This window comes from Thamnophis sirtalis, unplaced genomic scaffold, assembly GCF_051295495.1.
Source record: "Thamnophis sirtalis isolate CommonGarterSnake01/CBP01778 unplaced genomic scaffold, rThaSir2_p1.2 scaffold_6, whole genome shotgun sequence".
Lineage (NCBI taxonomy): Eukaryota > Metazoa > Chordata > Lepidosauria > Squamata > Natricidae > Thamnophis > Thamnophis sirtalis.
This window is the reverse complement of record NW_028261386.1, coordinates 69,962,272-69,971,012: the sequence shown is the minus strand read 5'-3', so window position 1 is coordinate 69,971,012 and position 8,741 is coordinate 69,962,272. Positions and strand designations below refer to the sequence as shown.

The 8,741-nt window shown below is 39.1% G+C and overlaps 1 protein-coding gene across 1 annotated transcript in view; it reads left to right on the top strand.

Moving 5' to 3' along the window:
• Positions 1 to 2,686: 2,686 nt before the first annotated feature.
• Positions 2,687 to 8,741, top strand: part of DISC1 (DISC1 scaffold protein) — a 166,173-nt gene continuing 160,118 nt past the window's right edge. The window contains exon 1 of the mRNA XM_087718096.1: positions 2,687 to 2,805. The gene's annotated coding sequence lies outside the window, so the exon portion shown is untranslated. The remainder of the gene's footprint in view (positions 2,806 to 8,741) is intronic.

Below are 8,741 nucleotides of genomic sequence, written 5' to 3'. Positions count from 1 at the left end.
AAACTTTAAAGATACTGTGAGGGTTCCTAACACAGTCCAATAGTGACATCTTGTGGACAACATTGTTTATCACATTGTTTATTCTATTTCAGCCTACAGGGGATTTTATTTTATGTTTTTGAAAAATTCCAGTAAATGTGCCAGCTTAAATAATCAATTAAACTATCAATCATTGTTCAACAGTCCCAAACAAATTACAGGTAGTTATTGTTTATTGATTGCCTCATTTACCAACAGTTTGCAGTTACAATAGTGATGAAAAAGTAACTGCGACCAATCCTTGCATTTACAACCTGTAAAGCAAAAGAAAGCAGAAGAAAGGTCAAAAATACAGTTGTGGTTCCATTTAGTGACTACTTTACTTAATGATTGAATTGTAACCCCAATGATAGTTGCTAAATGGGGACAATGTTATTACCTTATTTATGGTAAATAATGGAGTTTTCCATTTAATGCTGAAGACAAATTGCCAAGGCCAATTCCTTCAAGCTACCACTTTACTCTCATTTATGCAATGCAACTATATAAAGTCCTGCCTACAGACCTACAAAATTTATTATTTATTCATGACATTTCTGTACCATAGAAAATATCCATAAGCTATTAAACCTATAAATTCCAGTCAAATATGCCCAAATATATTACATATTTCACACAAGAAATTTAAGCTTTCTGATACAATAGTATTTTGATGCATGAGATATATTAGTATTTTGATGCAGTACATCCAGGGAGGAAAAGGGGACTATTTCCGGAAGCATCAGAAGTTGAAAGAGATTTTACAATCATGCACAGGCTTGGTTCAGAGGTGGTATTCAGCAGGTTCTGACCAGTTCTGGAGAACCAGTAGCGGAAATTTTGCATTTTGAGTAGTTCAGAGAACCGGTAAATACCACCTCTGACTGGTCCCACCCTCATCTATTCTCTGTCTCCCAGGAGGAAATGGGGATTTTGCACTAATTTTCCCCTGGAGTGTCCTGGTAGGAAACCAGTTATTGGCCACAATAGAATAAAATACTTCCAGCCTCTGATGTAATCTGCAGAATTGAGGGACTGGCTGGTTTCTAGCTAGTCTTTGCAATGGACATCTAGAGGCCTGTTCCTCAGCAGGCTGTTGATCCAACTTGAGCATCTGATCAGTGGAGAACAGACTGGCGGTTTCCGGCTGCTAATGGCAACGGGAAGTCAGCAAGCTTGAGCCGTCTTGCTGAGGAAGATGAGGAAGAGCCTTGCCCGTCTCAGCAATTCTACTCTAAATGCAGGGCTTCCTGCAACAGGAAACCAGCCATCTGGAAGTAGAATCACCAGAGGATTGGTGATTGACTATATAGGTTTTAGTTACTAAAAACGGCATTACTTGCCTAAGCTTTTTTATTGATGGAATTTCTGTAATATGTGATCCAAAGGAACCATTCTTCTATTCAGCTCCATTGATTTCTCCCTCCTAATTTCTTCCCCTCTTGATGCTTTCTGCCTACCAACTTTGTTTCAAAACATCCTCTAATTCCAGAGCTGCACTTAAGAAACAGACATCATAGAACATGTATCCCGATAATGGAACTGAACTGAGAAGAAGCTCCCACCAAGAGGGGTTTAGGATCAAAGGCACTGTCTCACATTAGCTTGAGATGATGTTTCTGCATGCCATGCTAACCACAAGTGTGCATGTCAGCAACATACTATCGGTTCCTTTATGGTTGTGCATCATGTGAATTGCAAGCTGGAAATCAACAACTAACCGAGATTTCAATATTGCCTACAATATTTTTTTTGTTCCTGCAATTGCCTCAAGAAGTCTTATATTCACAATACAGATATAATAATACTAGAGGCAAGACTCTAGACCGGGATAATCCCCAGAAAACTTAACAGAAGTAGAGAATGCGTAACTATGTTCATGCAACTGCAGTCTTACAGAACTACTGACAGAATGTTTGTGGAGTACTTTAGAATATTTTGTGTCACTAAACAAAGACTGAGCACTTCTTATAGAATGTCTAGTAACCTTAAAATCCTGACAAACTTCACAGTCACACCCATTGCTGCTTTTCTCAGAAATATTTAGATCAGGGTTTTCCAGGCTATGATGGTACTTCCTTTGAGGAGATGCTGTCAGAGTCTAGGGCAGGTTTGAAGAACCTTTTAGTTGTACATTGTAACAAAAAAAAATACACACCCATCCCACACCCACCCATATCATCTTTCCCAGAATAGTAGTTTCAATTGAATTGGTGGTGAAGGAGGCACAGAATCTGGCTATGTAACGAAAAGTATCCCTTTTTGTTTACATGCTCAGACTCTAGTCCAAGCCTTGGAAAACAGGTTGAGGGATGATTCCAGAACCTTGAATTAAACCTAGGAGGAATTCCTGCCTGTGATGTGATGATGTACCAAATATTAATCTGTGATGCTGAGGACCGGAATGAATCGTCAGTCCTAGGACAGCCAGAAACTCAACAGGAGCAGCCGCCTCCAGCAAAAAGAGACTTATTAACTGTTAAAACCTCCGAGACCCCGGGGACCGGGCGAGAGAAAGAAAAAGCGGCAAGCTCGGGGAGCAGCCGCGAGCGGAAAGGGCTCTTCCTCTCCAGCCAACGCTGAGGCACATTGGATGGCGCGGCCTCCACCCAGCCTTTGGCTGCCGCCCCGTCGGCTCCAGCGGATGCGAGTGGTTGTCCAGGGGCGGGGAAGAAGCAGCGGCCGAGCCTGGGATGGCTGGAGCGCGCCAGCTGCACAACATCTGCGGAGCCGGAAAAGAAGTTCCAGCGCGCCCCAGCTCGGCGGGACGGGGCTGATTCAACCCAGGTGAGGATTTGGGATTTCCTGAGGTGAAGGGAACCAGGTTGCCTCGCTTCCCCCTGAGCCACGCCAGGTGTGCATGGGAAAGAAAATCGCCTCCTGTCCCGGCGACCCCGCTGCCTTCCCGGACCCTCTGCTAGCGCCTCCCATGGGCACAGCGCCGCCTCTGTTTCTCCTGGGTCTGTGTGAATAGCTGAAAAGGAGACGCCTCCCTCCGTGGTAACGGAGGCTAGAGGAAAAGCTGAGATAACTTTTGTTTTGCCACGGTAACTTTTCCGTCGTTCTCCTCTGGGGGCTCCTCCGGGGGCTGACTTTCCCCTCCACCGCCACCTCCCGCCTCTCTGTGGCTAGAAGAGCGGCACCAATACAACCCTGCCTGGCGTGAACCACAGGCGAAAGGAGGTTGGAGGAAAAATAAACAAGAGCCGCTGGAAGTGTTCCCACCTGTTGGATTGCAGCATTTAAAAGATTTTAAGAGTATTTTATAGGACCCTGGCAGAGATCAAGGGACAACCTTAGGAAAGGAAATGCTTTGTCCATCCCTAACAAAACAGACATTGTATTCTGCACCAATTCATCCAGGATTAAGTCCGTTCTAGCGATACCCATCGCTTTCCCTTTTATGAAAAAATGATAGTAATTGGTGCCCAGGAATGTATGGTAAACAATAAGGAGAGTCACTTTCATGCCAGGTAAATAGTGGAAAGCTTAAGGAGCGAGGACCTTTCTTTAACATCCTCTTTCTCCTCCCCTCTTCCTCTTATATGGCACAGAGATCATGTGAACATTTTTCCCACAGCATAATGAATTTATGAATTTATGCCTTCCTGAATCCAGTGCAGCCAACCCATTAACATCAAGATGCATGAAAAGCTGGCCTGGACGAATTTGTTCATTCTGATAACTGAACCTTTCAATCTCTTTTTTAACTTAAATTGGCAACAAGAAAAAATAATAATTGGCTAATGGCATAATAAGAATCATACAACAGAAAATTAGCCTTACTATTCAGAGGGGCATCAAGAATTTAGAAAGACAGAAAAGTATTTTTTAGCTATCTCTATCTTTTCTTCTGTAAAGCTGACTTCAACTTGGAGAGAGCTGTGATTTAAATGGGGGAAGTAGCACACTTGAGGGAACTAAAATACTTTCCCCTATCCACTTCCGTTGTCTTCATAACAGTCATGAAACGGTTTGCTTAAAGAAAAAGAAAGTGCAAGATATGAGTCATGGATCAACTTTGATCTTGGGTCAAGCTAAACAAGTCAGCTGGCCTTGAGGAAAATATACAGATACCATTTCAGATGTAGTCAGTGTACTTTTGCCATAGGATCTGCTTATAATTATATCTCTTCTGCCATGTCAATAATACTTATCTGGAACACAGGGACAAATTCTCGCCTTTAGAGAAAAATATGTCCATAAAAACTGTTTCAATGGTATAATACAGTTTGAATCCATCCTTTACTGGGAAAGGCATTTGACCTGAGTGGGAAAGTACACAATGCAGTTGACTAGGACAGTGGTCCCCAAACTTGGCAACTTTAAGACTTGTGGACTTCAAGCAGAGCTGGCTGGAGAATTCTGGGAGTTGAAGTCCACAAGTCTTAAAGTTGCCAAGTTTGGGAACCACTGGACTAGGACTTTGGTCTTGCAGAGGCCAGCTCTATTGATAATTGCAAATTCCTTGTTGAGGTAATCAAGAATTGATTTATATTGTTCTTTGCTTTTTTTTAAAAAAAATAAGAAGTTCATTTATTTGTTTTAGGTACTAAATATGTGTTAATTGATTGCCTTATGGGATATTTCCCTCCCCCTATTGTCTAGTTGGAAGGAATAAAAATTAAATTACAAAGCAGTATCATGAATTAAGGCAAATATATGTGTCCCTGGATAATGTTGCAGGATCCAATCTGTGTTGGTCACCCAGGTTTAGTCTTCTGAGCTTTTGGACTCATGCTGGAAGCCATCCTCAGGGAACTTCTCTCTCACATGTGAGCATGAGTCCGAAAGTTCGGAAGACTAAACCTGTGGCCCTGGTGATTGATACAGATTGGATCTTGTTACAAAACAGTATGTCCATCACAAAAAGTGGAATAGGATTCACCAGTTTCCCACAGAGTTTTCTGAAAGGGATTGCTGAGTAGCTGTAAAATAGTGCTGGTATTTCTGTTCTTTTTTATTTTAGACTCAGATTAAGCAGTCAATAGAATAAAATTTGGAAGGGTCCATTGTATGCCATTGTCAAGGTTCCAAGTAATACATCCCATTCAATAAGAAGTCCGAGGCAGGCAAATTCCTCAAAGAACATTTTATTGGGAAATATCGAATTGGCATATTCCTGGTGGAAAATCGGCTAAGTTCCCGCCGGTTTTACACCCAATTAAAAGCAAAACTTTGTCACTTTCCCCCAGTATTTCCAGTCACATGGTCCAATCAGCATACAGTCCAATTGCTATATGATCTGTCTCCACCTTTCGAACATCTGCACCAACCTCCTTGATTCCCAGGTGAAAGAACTTTATTTAGGCTACAACACCCCAGCTATCTCTACACCCCCCTCCCCGGCCCCTTCTCTCCAAGCGGTGTCAGCCCTAAAGCAATAAAACGAGAAACCTCCCTAGAGAAAACTACCAAAAAGAAAACGGCCACAGTTCAGGGTTGACCACCATGGGATTTGGTTCCCTACTCGGAGCAGAACATCCTGCTTCCATTTGAATATGTGCAGCAAAAGAGGCCCACAACTTTTCTGAATAATCAACCTACTTTTAATGCCACAAAATTCTTTTTTCCAACGTCCATAGGAATCTGCCTTTCTTTTCCATCATTATGTTTCTGCACTATGGAATAATGGAGGACAGGCCTTGACCCATTGTGGATAAACCTAGGAACTCTTTCTGATCTTTTACAGATGATTGTCTCCATCTATAGTACTGAATGTTGATCAGCAAAAATCATGAGAATAGGTTGATTTTTCTTCTCCACTCTTCCTTTGTCTCAAAAAGAAGGTACAATAGTTTCAGTGTTGAAATACAGTTTTATTGACTGAGTGGCTATCTTACTTTTCAGCTAGCAACAAACCCTTGTAAATATTTAGAATTCTGATATGATGGATACAAATTCCAAACATCATATATGAATTGCTTACTCCTAGAAGACATACATTCCTTGCCTTAAGCTAGCAAGGAAGATATTTTTTTCCTCTTTGCTACCTATATTTTGTCTCAGTGGGCTTCCTCCATTGGATAAAGTTGGGCTAAGCACCTTACAAAATTAAGCTGAGGACTACAGGTTGTTCTGTATTTCTGCTAGTAGTATTGTCTCAATCCAACAGAGGGCATTCCAACCTTAGATTTACACTGAACTCTCCAGTTTTAATTCTTAGATTAAATTTTCTGTTTTTATGACTCTTGAACATTTATTTAGTGTGTCTCAGTGCAGGAAGCAGAAATAACCATATGTTATGCTAATTTGGAAAACATAATTACATTTTTATTTAAAAAAAAAACCTTTGACACAGCTATCACAAATTGAAGGCCAATATCTTTTGAAAATGTCCTGAAACATTTGAATTTTTATATCTTCCTCTTTGGGTAGTCATGCGAACTATGCTTATGGAGTGAAGAATTCTTCAAAGAGTGGAGTCTGTACAGCTCATTTTAAGCTTCTTTTCTGTGCTGTTCTTTCAGTTTCATTCATAGTTCCTTTAAGAGTCAAAAGGCTTTCATTTTGATGATAATGCCTACACTGTTCCTCTGGAATTAAAAAGTCTCTCTCAATAGACTCCTTTGTATCTTCAGTGGAAAATGTGCCAGAAAGTCTCTAAGTCAGACAGATACTTTATGAAATCTCCATCATCTTATCTGATTAATAATTTAATTTGTTTAGATAGTTTCATAACAAAATATCACTTGGTTGAATAGTCATATTCAAGTGGGTGATTAACAGTCTGATCCACTTCATTCTAAGATAGAAGTTAATTCTACCATATTCAGTAAGTATTTGTTCCCAAATAAGTTTATATAGGACTGACACTGAGAAAATTGAGTGTTCAAGATGAGGCCTTTATTGTACATTAAATCTGCCTTAGTCTCAGGTTGGAAGTGGTGATCCAGACAGCATTTTCTGTGGGACCTCTACTTTCTCACTTCTATATTTCATCTTACAAGCAGGAATTCATTATGGTCAGAAAGAAGTAACAGAACCATTTTTAAAAACTTGCAGTGCTAGGCGTTCTTTTTAAGAAGCATGCCTTTTTCATATGAGGTATTTACATGAAGCTGAAAAAAAATATGTTTCTTATCCATAGAAGAATCTATGATTATTGTGTTTTTATTTTATTTAAAACCCTTTTTGCATTTGTATATTAAACATTTACCCCAGACTTTAAACACCCAAAAAATCAGAATCCTTCAAAATATTTATTAAAGTAAATAAAATGAAAAACTGAAATCTAGAAAAAGCAGTGTATTATAATTAGAATAAAATATGTAAGATATTCAAAAGCAGATTAATTGAAAAATTAAATGCATTATAAAAAGAAAAAGGTTTACTGGGGATTTTGATTTAGCCATTTGTGATAAAATGATCCAGGCAAAATGTGAATATTCTCTCAGAAGAAGGCTGTAAAATTATCTGTGCTGATTTCAAAGTTCATCTTATCAAGCTGACTTTCCAGTTTTTCACTTGATAGTACTGCTGCGTTCTGAAATGAGCTTTTGTGATTTGCGATTTGCCAGATCCTTCTTTGTATTAGCCTTATGTGAAGTTGCATGAGAAATTTGACCAACATTGATTTTTTTTTTGCTATATACATATGTAGGACTACATTGATGGGGATGGAGAGAATAGCTGAGTTGGGGATGATGGTAGCTGGGTGTTAGATAAAGCATGACTGATTATCTGTGATCTGGTTCTTGGTCGGCATGATGTGCAGGCTTGCCTTAAAGTATCTGATAGAAAGAACAGATTTTGTTAATCTCTGTATAAACTAATATCTGCTATTTGCCAATAAACAACTGAAGCTAATACCATGGGACATCAGAAGGGTAAGTAGAAAGAATTCACAAAACATCTACATGGCTTAGGAGAAAAATTCATATTTTGTATGAATATTGTGTTGGTTTTTCTTCATTCTATAATTTCCAGATTTCTGTACAGAAGGCAAAGTAGACACTTGAATAATTAATGTGAATAATGAATAATATCACTTCCCTCTTACCTGTGAAGCTAAGAGATTTCATGGGAAAAGGCTTTATGCAGCAGAACATAGATTCAATCCCACTAATTAATCTGCTGAGCTGGCTTTCAGTGGTAGGGGTTGTTAAAAGGTGATGCTAAATGAATTTCTTGATATTGATCTTTCCATTATAAAGGTAGGCAAGACATGGAAAATGATCTGGAATGTTTGAAGGTGTAGCACGAGCTTTCATAAGGCTTCTGTTCTTGCATTGCACTTTTTGAATAACTGCATACAAACAGGCTTGAAAGAGAGGATTGCAAACAAGCAACCACAAACAACTGCTGCTATCTTTTGTGTGCAAGGAAAAACAAATAATTAGCTGTTGCTTTATTACATGTGCTTTAAATAAATAATTAGCTGTTGCACATGAAACTCAAGTGAAAGGGGTGGGACAGGAACAAAAGGTGAAAGATCTAGGAATCATAACTGGTAATGATAATTCAGTACTCTTGATGGGCAACATATTTTGAGCTGAACAATCATTGAAATAGCAGTGAGGTTAATGTTGCTTATGATCTTACAAGTAATAAACTTATCCCTTCTATGTCTTTCTTGTCCAGATGTCCAAATCTACAGTATAACCTTAGGGAACCCATATTCTCATTTATAATTTATATCTTTCTATGATCATTCTGTAACATGCTACTTTCTTTAACTTGCTACTATCAAAAATGTTTAAACATAAACAAACAAATAAATA